Source organism: Myotis myotis, unplaced genomic scaffold (genome assembly GCF_014108235.1).
Source record: "Myotis myotis isolate mMyoMyo1 unplaced genomic scaffold, mMyoMyo1.p scaffold_m19_p_11, whole genome shotgun sequence".
NCBI lineage: Eukaryota > Metazoa > Chordata > Mammalia > Chiroptera > Vespertilionidae > Myotis > Myotis myotis.
Genome location: NW_023416315.1, coordinates 1,649,628 through 1,659,998, shown reverse-complemented (window position 1 = coordinate 1,659,998; position 10,371 = coordinate 1,649,628). Strand labels below are relative to the sequence as shown.

The 10,371-nt window shown below is 58.4% G+C and overlaps 1 protein-coding gene across 15 annotated transcripts in view; it reads left to right on the top strand.

Moving 5' to 3' along the window:
* The first annotated feature begins 2,111 nt into the window (after positions 1–2,111).
* GRB10 (growth factor receptor bound protein 10) overlaps positions 2,112–10,371 on the top strand; it is a 104,604-nt gene continuing 96,344 nt past the window's right edge. For all 15 annotated transcript variants that reach the window (XM_036327255.1, XM_036327253.1, XM_036327250.1 and 12 more), the window contains exon 1: positions 2,112–2,307. The gene's annotated coding sequence lies outside the window, so the exon portion shown is untranslated. The remainder of the gene's footprint in view (positions 2,308–10,371) is intronic.

The window sequence follows — 10,371 nt, the reverse complement described above, 5'->3', positions numbered from 1 at the left end:
GCTGAGTCAGCGGGGGAGACAGGTGCCCACACTTTTGCCCCTCGTTATTCCCAGAGTCCGTGGGATCCTCTCCTGTGGCTGGAGGAGCCCCTGGCTCAGGCGGATGATGAGGGTCCTCACCGTCACCAAACCCGCTTCCTGTGGGGACATGAGCTCATTGCCACAGGCGAAACTCTCGCACACAGAGCCGCACTGTCGCCCCTGACCCGCTGGGTTCTCCAGGCGACTCCATGAGCCCCGCCACTGTCCCCAGCGGAGGGCACCTCTGGGCAGTGGGCATTTGGGGTCTGTGGCCAGGGAAGGACCAGGGTGCCATCGGCCACAGGACCAGCGCGGCCAGGAAGTGCAGCTTCTACAGCCACAGCAGAGCGGAGGCGAGTTCATGAACTCGGTTCCTGAAGCGGTCCTGGGCCGTGGGAGCAGGACCACACGAGGACAGCGGTTCGGGCCCTCTCTCGTCAGTGGAGACGTCTGAAAAGCCCTGGGGTAGGCGGCTCAACGTCATCCCTCGCCCGCCTGGACCTGGCGAGGAGGAAGGAATGCTACAAAGGACATGGTCGGATCCACTGGCGGCGTTGGAAGGGGGACCTGGATTAGATGCATGTTTTATTGATGTGAACTGACGAATTTGGTGACTGTACTGAAGTTAGGTAAGCTAATCCCCCCGCTTAGGGAAGACATCAAAGTATACGGGGAGTGGGGGTGGCACAGGGATTGAACTGCCTGTAAATGATTCGGAAAAGCGACTCCGAGGCCCCTGTGCACAGGTGTCTCCACACCTGCCCAGCCCTGCTCTCTGGCCGGGGCCGCATTCGGTGCCCAGGGCGCCTGGGGCAAGGCTGTGAGGCTGCGGCGGCCACAGTGGTGAGCAGGTGAGGTTTTGCTCCTCGAATTTCCTCTTGAGTCCTTTGTTTAAAACGGGGTCCTCTGTCTCCCCATCTCTGAGGAATCGAAGATTCTTCCCCCTGCTCTCCGGGGCTCCCTCCTGCGGTGGGTTCTCCGGGCCACATTCTCAGGAGGCCTCCTTTAGTGACAGAGCAGGGTGGCCCTCCCCACATCCCCCACACAGGCGGGAAGAGCTGGAACTGCAGGCAGCACCCCAAAGGGCCCTGGCACACCTGCCCCCCGCTTGGCCTTGGGCAAGTGATTTAACATCTGGGAGACTGGCTTCCTGGTCTGCACAGTGGGCATCTCCCAGGGCCGGCCTTGGAGGCCTCAGTGAGAGATTGGGGAATGTTTGGCACAAACGCACGCTCAGTAAAGGTAAGTTATTGTCGCTGTTTTATAACATCAAGACCCGGAAAAAGACATAATTATCATCCTGTTTGCATGGTGTAGAGACATTAGTGATCATATGAACGACAGTGGTTCCCACTGGCTCAGGTTCCTCCTTGCCAGTCACTAGCTGTGGAGGTGTGACTATTCCGAGAGAGGGATCCCTCTCTGACGGGTTTATGCGCCCATTTCAAAGTAAGCATACCGAGGCGTGCTGATATTAACAACACGTGTTGGGCCTCCCCACTCCACCTGCCAGCCCTCCGGTGCTCACACGCAGATGGGGAAACCGAGTCTCAGAAGGTGAGTCCCCAGACCCGGCTGGCTCTGAGCTGCCAGCACTAACCCAGGTTCCCTCTTCCTGGAGCCCAGAGCAGCTGCGCGGCTCCCGCATCCCGCCCTTCCGAGGCGGGAGCCCGGGATGTAGGGTTTGGGCTGCACAGTCGGGACTTGGAGTTTCAAAGAATTCGCCTACAAATTGCCTCTCTGGGTAGGTCCCATGCGTCCGCCCCTGGCGTCCAGGCCTGGGATGTCGGGGTCCCGCGGCCGGGGGTCCGGGAGGCAGGACACAGGGTGCAGGCGCCCACACCCGGGTGCCCGCCCCGCGCTCGGCCCGGGCAGCTGCCACGAGAGGGTCCGGCCCCGCGCCCGCGCCCGCGCCCGCGCCACGCCCTGCGCCTGGGCCCGGCTCCGCCCGCGCTGGCGGCCGAGCGGTCCGGGCTGCGGCGGCGGCGGGAGGAGGAGCAGGAAAAGCGGCCGGGGGAGGAGGCGGAGGCGGCGGAGGCGGAGGCGGCGGCGGGCGGGGCCGGGCTAGTTTAAAGCCCATCGAGGGGGTGGGGAGGCCGGAGGAGGTGGCAGGAGCGAGCGGCGCGCCGGCAGCAGGCTCAGCGCTCGGAGGCCTCGGATACCCGCGCGAAGCAAAGTTTGCGCGCAGCTCTTGGGGGGCCCGGGACGCCTTGCGTGCCGCGCTCGCCTTGACCGCAGCGAGGGTCGCCGACAGCCACGCGGAGCGGAGGGAGCGGCGCCGCGCAGGTAGGCAGTTGGGCGGGGAGCGCGGCCGCAAGTTACTTTGTGGTCGGCGCGGCGGGGCCGGGCTGGCGGGCGGGCGGGCGGTCCCCGCGCCGTCATTGTCTGCGCGCTCGCCGCCCGGCCGGGGACGCCGGGCGCCGCGGGGGCGCGGCGGGCGGAAGGGCGTCGCCTGCGGGCCGGGGGCTGCGGCGCCCGGGGCTGGACCGAGGGGCGCGGAGGCGGGAGCGGGGAGCGGGCGCGGCGAGCGGGCTGGGCTCTGCGCGCGGGTGCCGGACCCTGGGGAGCCGTGGAGCCGGCGGCGCCTCCTGGAACCCTCCCGTCCGACCCTGGCAGCGGGGGCCGGGCTGGGTGGGGGTGCGCAGTCGGGGCTATGGCCGCGCTCCCGGACCGCCCCGAGGATGGGCGCCCGCGCCCCTGCAGCCGCCGGTGCGCCCGCGCGCGGCTGGCCGGACACTCCCCGCTCTGAGCGGCCCGGTCTCGGGATCTTTTTCTTTTTCTTTCTTTCTTTTTTTTTTCCGATTCCGTTAGTGACCCCGTTACCGCCGCTGGGGCCTAACCCGGACTCGGAGGGCTCGCGGATTAGCCGCCCGCCAGCCGTGGAAATGTGATAAGAGCCGTGCGGTTTGCAGAAGGAAATTTCTGATGCAACTCTCCTCCTTCGCTGATTGCCTCTCCGAACGCCACCCGGGGAAGGCCCTGCAGCACGGGCCGTATGGAAATGAGGGTATTCGCTACTTTTTATTGTGTCCGTCCCCCCTGGGGATTGGAAGAAACGCCAACTTTTTTGTCCTTTGCGTGGACGGAAGCGTGGGGCACGGCAGGGCGGGCGCCACAGGTGACGGACCAGGTCCCGGCTCGGTCTGGCCCGTGCACTCCCAGGAAGGCTTCCTGGCCATCCCGGTGCCCAGTTTAATTCAAGATGCAAAGAAAAGACCCAGAACCAGCAGCGCTCGCGAGTAAATACGCGCCGTTGCACAACTTTCTGGGTGCCGCTGTTTACGAGCTGGGCCGGGACACTTTGTTTCCGAAAGCGCTGAATCAGCGTTTGCAGCCCCCAGCTCCTGCCTCGGCTCCAGCCCGGGCTGCGCTCGCTCGACGCGGCGCGCACTTTTACTCGCAACACATGTTCGCGCGGCAACAGGCGCGGCTGGGCTTCCCAGCACAAAGCGGCGGGCTTCTCCCGGGGTGGACCCGGAGCCCCCCACTTTCTTTCTAAAAGGAAAGTGGGGTAAATCTAGGCTCCTCTGAGCAGAAGACATTCTGGCTCCCGGGGGCAGGGAGTGTCCTCTAGGGGAGGATTTATTCAGGAAAAGTTCTGAAACCCAATGTGTTTCCAGGAACGATGGAGACGCGAGGTTTTTCTCTCCCAAATCAGAACTGGGGGTGACGGCACACACCGTGGGAGTCTTATTGGGGCGCCTTGAAACCCCAGGGCTGCCCGGCTGGTCTCCAGATCACAGGGGATCTGAGGGCAGCCTGCTGCACCCGGCCAGCGGCTTGTGTAACTGAGAAGCGTGGCCGCTGGTCCTTCAGAAGCTTTTGGGTTTAGAACACGGGGTCACTCACAGCCTTGCTGCTTTGAATCCTCTGGAGCCCCCGACACCCATTTTGCAAGTACGGAAACTGAGGCTCTGGAGGGGAAACTGGCTGCCCAGGGGCACGGGGCCAGCAAAGCTGTGGATATTTTTTTAGTCCTGTGAGTTTTCTGCTTCTGCACAGGGCTTCTGCCTCTGAAACAGAAATGGCCAGAGGACCCCCCCCCCCCCCCACACACACCCAGCCACATGCTGGAGAACTAGGAGGCTCTAGGACTGGTCTGGAGGCTCCCAGCTGTCCAGAGTTTGGCCTTAATCGCCTGGGCCATTATCAATATTTTCTTTTGTCCACTCACTGTTTATACTCAAATACACATTTATTTCAGAAGGAAGCATTGATCTCCACAAAGTCATGCGTTTGATCTGCTAGATGTTTATTGTGATGAGAACAGTGTTTTAATAAAAGTTGTGTATTCCTGAAGTTGTCCATTGCATATCTTATGTGGTCTGTACCATTTCGGGGGCAGCCAAAAATGCCTTTTGTGTGTGGACCAGGGGCCTGGCTCTGGACAGGCTCAGGCCAGGTGCTGGTCCAGGGCTGGGCATGGCGGCGGCCACCAGGCACGGGACCCAGGGCAGCAACGACCCAGCGACAGCCTCCACCAGGAGAGAAGAACGAAACCAGAATCCAAGAGCCGGTCCAAACGTTTTGATGTTGATGCTACGGCTGGTTCGAGACTTGACAATGTGTGGAGACCAGACTCCTGCCTGAAAAGAGACATCTGCTCGTCCCCGAGCTGTGGGAACTCTGGGCTGCCCCTCCGATAAGACCCAGGACCTAGCCCTGGCCGGGTGCTCAGTGGTTAGAGTATTGGCCCCCGGACCAGAGGGCCGTGGTTTTGATTCCCAGTCCAGGGCACGTAACCCAGTTGCAGGTTCAGTCCCCCGTGCCTCGACTAGGGCCACGTGTGAGAAGCGTCCAACCCATGTGTCTCTCCTACTTCAATTCTCTCTTTCTCTCTCTCCCCCTCCTCTTCCTCCCTCCTATCCACTCCGTCTAAAAAAAAAAAAAAAAAAAAAAAAGCAATGGAAAAAATATCCTCGGGTGAGGATTAAAAAAAAAACAACAAGAACCTATGTCCTCGGAATTCTGCCCAGGCCTTCTCTGTGCGTTTGCAGTTGGTGGCACAGACCCCCTCTGTCCCACCAACCTAGCCTTGCAGGGACACTGGGGCAGAAAATATTTGCCTTATCTCATTTAAGTCATCGGTCTCCTGTTCAAAATTTAAATAAAACTTTCTCTGCGAGTGGAGTGTTTTTTGTTTTTTTTTGAAACCAGTCTTATTTTTTGCTTCAGTCTAAGGCGGGGCGACGATGGGAGCAATGTAGACGGCCAGGCTACTTTTAGGCGAGGCGTGGGGACCTGGAAACCTTCGACCAGGTCTGCGCTCATGAACGTGTCACTGATCTCGTGTTCCAGCCCTGGCTGGCATTTAATCTGTGTTAGTAATTTAGCCGCACACTTCTGGGGAGTTGTGTCTGCCCCCCGCCTTCTCCTTCTGTGGGGACCCCTTTGCCTCCAACCACCTTCCGTGGCTTTGGAGCTGGTCGTGAGTGATGGGCTTTTTGGTCTGTTTGGGCTTTTTGGTCTGTGCCCCTAGTAACTAGTAACCTTGTGAGCTCGGCGTGGCAGCGTTTGGAAAAACCCTAACTTAACTCTGGTGCCGTGTCACATATAGAAATTTTTTGATATTTGCAACCATAGTGAAACAAAGACTTATAGTTTTGATATTTATTTTATATATTTAAATGCCACTTAAGAAAAAGCAACCAAAAAAATGAGTTCGCCATCACTGCCCTAGTTAGTGATCACAGGGCCTGTTAACCAGGTGGAGATGCGAGCAAGTGGCCCTTAAAACCTTAAAGCCGGGTCATAGGGAGGCTGACATCCCTTTCAATTTTTTTAAAAAACACATTTTTATTGATTTCAGAGAGGAAAGGGGCGGGGTGGGGGGGAGAGAGAGAGAGAGAGAGATCAATGATCAGAGAGAACCATGGATCGGCTGCCTCCTGTACGCCCCCCGCAGTCCTCTCGAGGCGGGATCCAGTGGTGTGCCTTTCTGTTTGGGGGACACCCTCACTTTAGGGAGTGGGATCCCCTTGGGAGTGAGGGGAGCCTCGCTTGCCCAGGTGCCCACCACGCAAAAGGGGGTGTCTTGGTGGAGAGAACTTCTCTGGAGGCCCCTTCAGGCGCAGTCCTGCCTGGGTCCTGCCTGGGACGCCCGGAATGACGGTGGTCCGTCTTGACTGGGTGCCGCTGGGAAAGGAGACGTTCGTCCTGTTTTCAGCCGTCGAGTCTGAGTGTGGATTTGGGGGAGGCGCTCCCTGACCGTTCAGCTCCTAAATTTGAGGCTCCTCTCGGGTTGGAGCAGCTGCCGCGGATTGTGGGATTTGGCCTCCACGGCGGGAACGGGATCTGGGAGGAATTTGCTCCCTCCCTCTGGCCAGTGCTGACCACTGCACACGGCACCAGCGCCGCGGTGTGACTCCAGCTGCTACCATTTGCTGGCTCGGTGAGCCTGGGCCAGCGAAGTCGGCGCTCGGGCACAGGGGGGTCGTGGGGGACGGTCACCTTGATGTGCCGTGGGCAAGGTGGGATGCCCTTGGCGGGGGGGTGGACCCTGACATGGCGCGTGGCGGTTAGGGAGGCTCGGAGATGCTGCTTCTGGCACGTCCACCCTTGGCTTTGAATGCCCTGCTTTCTATTAATCTGCGAGGTCTGCTCGAGAGAGGGCCGTGCTCCTGGCCTCTGTGTCCTGGTGCTCGTTAGCGGTAGAAGGCCCCGGGGCGGGGGCGGGGGCCTGCCTGGAGCACCCGCCCCTGAGTGTGGCCTGCCCACAGGGAGGCCAGAGCAGAGGTGGGTGTGGGGTGGCCACCTCACCTGCGTTTCTGCGCCAGGGCAGCGGCCGAGCACCAGCAGCTACGGTCTCCCTGGCACGTGGGCTCGCGGAGCAGCTGGCACAGAGCCGGGTGCGTGGGCCCTCATCGTGACCTCGATGTCGTCACGGGGCGAGAAGCAGGGTGGACTCCGCAGCCGGGCCCCTCAGGGCCCCCAGGCAGGGGAGGAGCCCTGGAGGACAGGCCTGCCGCCGCCGGCGCTCCTCCGCGCTGGGCCTTGGTTTGCTGATTTGTTTTCTTAACTTTCATCCCGAGAGGGCCGGGGCGGGGGTCTCTCCCAGCCTTTTCTGGGTGGTGCCCACCTTTGATACAAACATTTCATAAGACCACGTACCTAATGGGAAGAGTGACGGGGTTCCTTGCTCCAGGAAACCCACGGCGACCGAAAGCCCCCGGAACCGAGGAACTTGGAAATCCAGAAGTTTGCGCGGCAGCCTCCTGCATGGAGGACCTGTCCTTTGCCCCAAGCAGAACCCCCCCTCCGGACCTGGGCGCTGCTGGGGAGGGTGCTCCCACCGGTGGTGGGATGAGGAGCTGGGTGACGCTCAGAGCCCTCTGAACGCCCCAGGTGGCCAGCCAGGCTGTGGGCGTGGCCCGAGAGCCTGCTCCTGGCTTTTTCTAGAATGCCCTTCTCTCCCCTGAAGAGTTGTGTGGGTCTCATGGAGACCCTCCCAGCTGTTTCTAGAGAAATGAGACTCTGAGACCAAGGCCTGCATCTAGAGCAGTGATGGCGAACCTTTTGAGCTCGGCGTGTCAGCATTTTGAAAAACCCTAACTTAACTCTGGTGCCGTGTCACATATAGAAATTTTTTGATATTTGCAACCATAGTAAAACAGAGATTTATATTTTTGGTATTTATTTTATATATTTAAATGCCGTTTAACAAGGAAAAATCAACCAAAAAATGAGTTCGCATGTCACCTCTGACGCGCGTCATAGGTTCGCCATCACTGGGCTAGAGGGTGAGGGCACCTTGGAGGAGGGACAGGCGGGAAGAGCTCCCAGCTCCTTAGCTGGGTCCCCCCTCGAGGTGGGCCCTTCTACTGGCCCGGGGTGTCCTCACCGGACAGATCCGTCCATGGGAAGGTCCCTAGTGTTCTAGCCCCTCAACTCCCAGGCACACTGTTTTCAGATAATTCCCCAGAAGGAAAGGCGGCTTATGAGTTGGGTGTTTTTTCTGTCTTTACCTTCATATTTCTAAGCAGGCGTCTGCATGGGAAATGACAAAATGCCCCCTTCCCTCTCCCTGTCCTCTCAACGCCCACTTTCCCTGCTTAGAAGGCCCCATCTGAATCCCACTCTTGTACTTCTTTGTCCCCCTTATCTCTTCAGCTGACATGGGTTGGGCTGCTGCGACAGCCCCCCAAAACCCTGCCCCTGGCTGCGTTGACTTTCTCTGTCCTGTAGGACATTTTCTTTTCTCCTGCAGCTGCTTTTGCATCTGCTTTGTGGTTTATGTACTTATCACTCCCGACTCCCACCCCCACTCCAAACTGACACAGTTGTGCAAAGGTCCCTTCACACAGCCTTGGTATGTGGCCAGTTTTATCTTCTGGAAACATCTCTCCTTGGGGCCTAGTGGCCCCCAGGCTCTGGGTCCAGCGGCCGCCCTGGCCTCTTCCTTCTCCATCATTCCCCGCTCTTGGATCTCATGACTCCTCTTGCCTGGTTTCTTTCCAAAGTTTGATGGTGAACATTCCATAACAACTTCCAAAAAAGAGGTGCGTGCAGATTTTCTGAGGCCCTGCATGTCTGAAAATGTCCTTGGTCTGCGCTCACAGCTAATCGTTTGTCTGAGAACACACTTCGAAGCTGGACACGGCTTTCCCTCGAAAATTTGAAGGCCCCCATTGTCTGTGGGCAGAAGGGGGCTGAGCATGAAGCGAGTCCGAGTCTTGATTTTCTGTGTGTGAAAACTTCCCAGCGTTTCTGTTTGTTTGCTTTTCCCGTTTTCTCTTTTTCACGTCTGGGAGCTTGTAGGAGATTCTCTTTGTCTTTGTCTGCAAGCCCCTTGGCGCTGAGCATGGGCGGGGTCCGCGTCCACGACGCAGGGTACCTAGGGGCCTGTAACGGACACTCAGATCCGCTCAGGGCGGGAAAGGGTTTGCGTTAATTCTTTAATTTATCTTCTCCCATTTCCCTCTGCTCTCCTTTGAGAATGGTTTGTATTTGCTGGTCAGCTGCCTGAACCGGTTCTCTCTCTCTTTTTAAAAATTTATTGATTTGAGAGAGAAAAAGGAAGGGGGGAGAGCAGGAGGGAGGGGAAGAGATCACTTTGTTGTTCCACTTACTGATGCGTCATTGGGTGGTACTTGCGTGTGCCCCGACTGGGGATCGGACCCGCAACATGGCGTGGGGACGACGCTCTAACAGCTGAGCTACCCACCCAGCTGGGGTTCTCTCTTGGTCTCCTATTTTGTGTCTTTTGTGTTGTTTTAGGTTATGGGGCATAGCAACTTGACTAATTTTTCAAGTGGATTTTTCTATCTTCATTTTTAATTTCTATTTTAATTTTTAAGGACCTCTTTGTTCCTTTTTTTAATTATTTTTTTTCTAAATTGACTTTTTTTAAGAATAGCTTTAGATTCCTTGCAGAAAAGTTGAGTGGAAAATACAGATTTTCTATCTCCCCCCTCCCCTGGCTCCCAGCCTCCACCGCTTCCCTCACTCATCACCGCCATGAGAGTGGGACGTGTGTGACAGTCGCTGAGCCTACAGTGATGAAATATCACCCCTAAATAATTATTCTTATTTTAGTGGCATCATATTCCCGTTTCACAGATGCACTGTCTTCTTTTTAAATCTCTTTTTGGAGATGTTAGTTTTTATGGATTTTCGTTTTAGTTTTTCCTGTAGTTCCTTCTCTCCAGTTGTTGTTACTTTTTCACTTTTACTTTTTTTTTTTTCCTGCCTGTGGCTGGCTCCCCAGAAAGCAGACCCTTGGGCAGGCAGGAACTTACGTGCGTGTTTGATTTGGGTGTGCGAGCGGCGGAGCGGGGGAGGGGAGCAGGCCAGGCGAGCGGACACGCGGCACAGGGCTGGGCTTTCTGGATTCCTTCCTGTCGTCTCCCTCCGTCCTCCCTCGCGCGCACCCACATCCTGGACCAGCCGCTGGGCGCCGGGAGCCCCCCCAGTCCTCCGGGGGCTCGTGGCGGAGGTAGCCCTTCTGTCCCGCGCCCCCCTCTTCTCGCCCTGGCGGCTGCAGGCGGCCCCGAGGAAAGCCGCGCGCTCCCCCGCGGGTAACTTTCTCTGGGACCTTAGACAAGTTCATCTGTCTGCGCGCTGCCTCCTCGGGGCTTCTGGGGGGGGGGGGGTGGACCCCGTGCCGGGGCTCCCCCCGCAGCATCGGGGGCTGCGAGCGGGCCAGTCGGGACCTGCCCCGACGGAGAGGCTCTTGCCCTTTGTTCTGGGGTGGACACTCCTTGGTGGCTGCGCTCAGAACCTGCCTCCTGCCGGCTTTCATGTGATCGATTCTAAGTAGCGAAAGAATGTAGGCCTGACCTCCGGGAGGGGCCTCCTCGGCGGCACAGCTGCTGCTCCCCGCTTCCTCGAGCGGTGAGTCAGGGGTCCCGC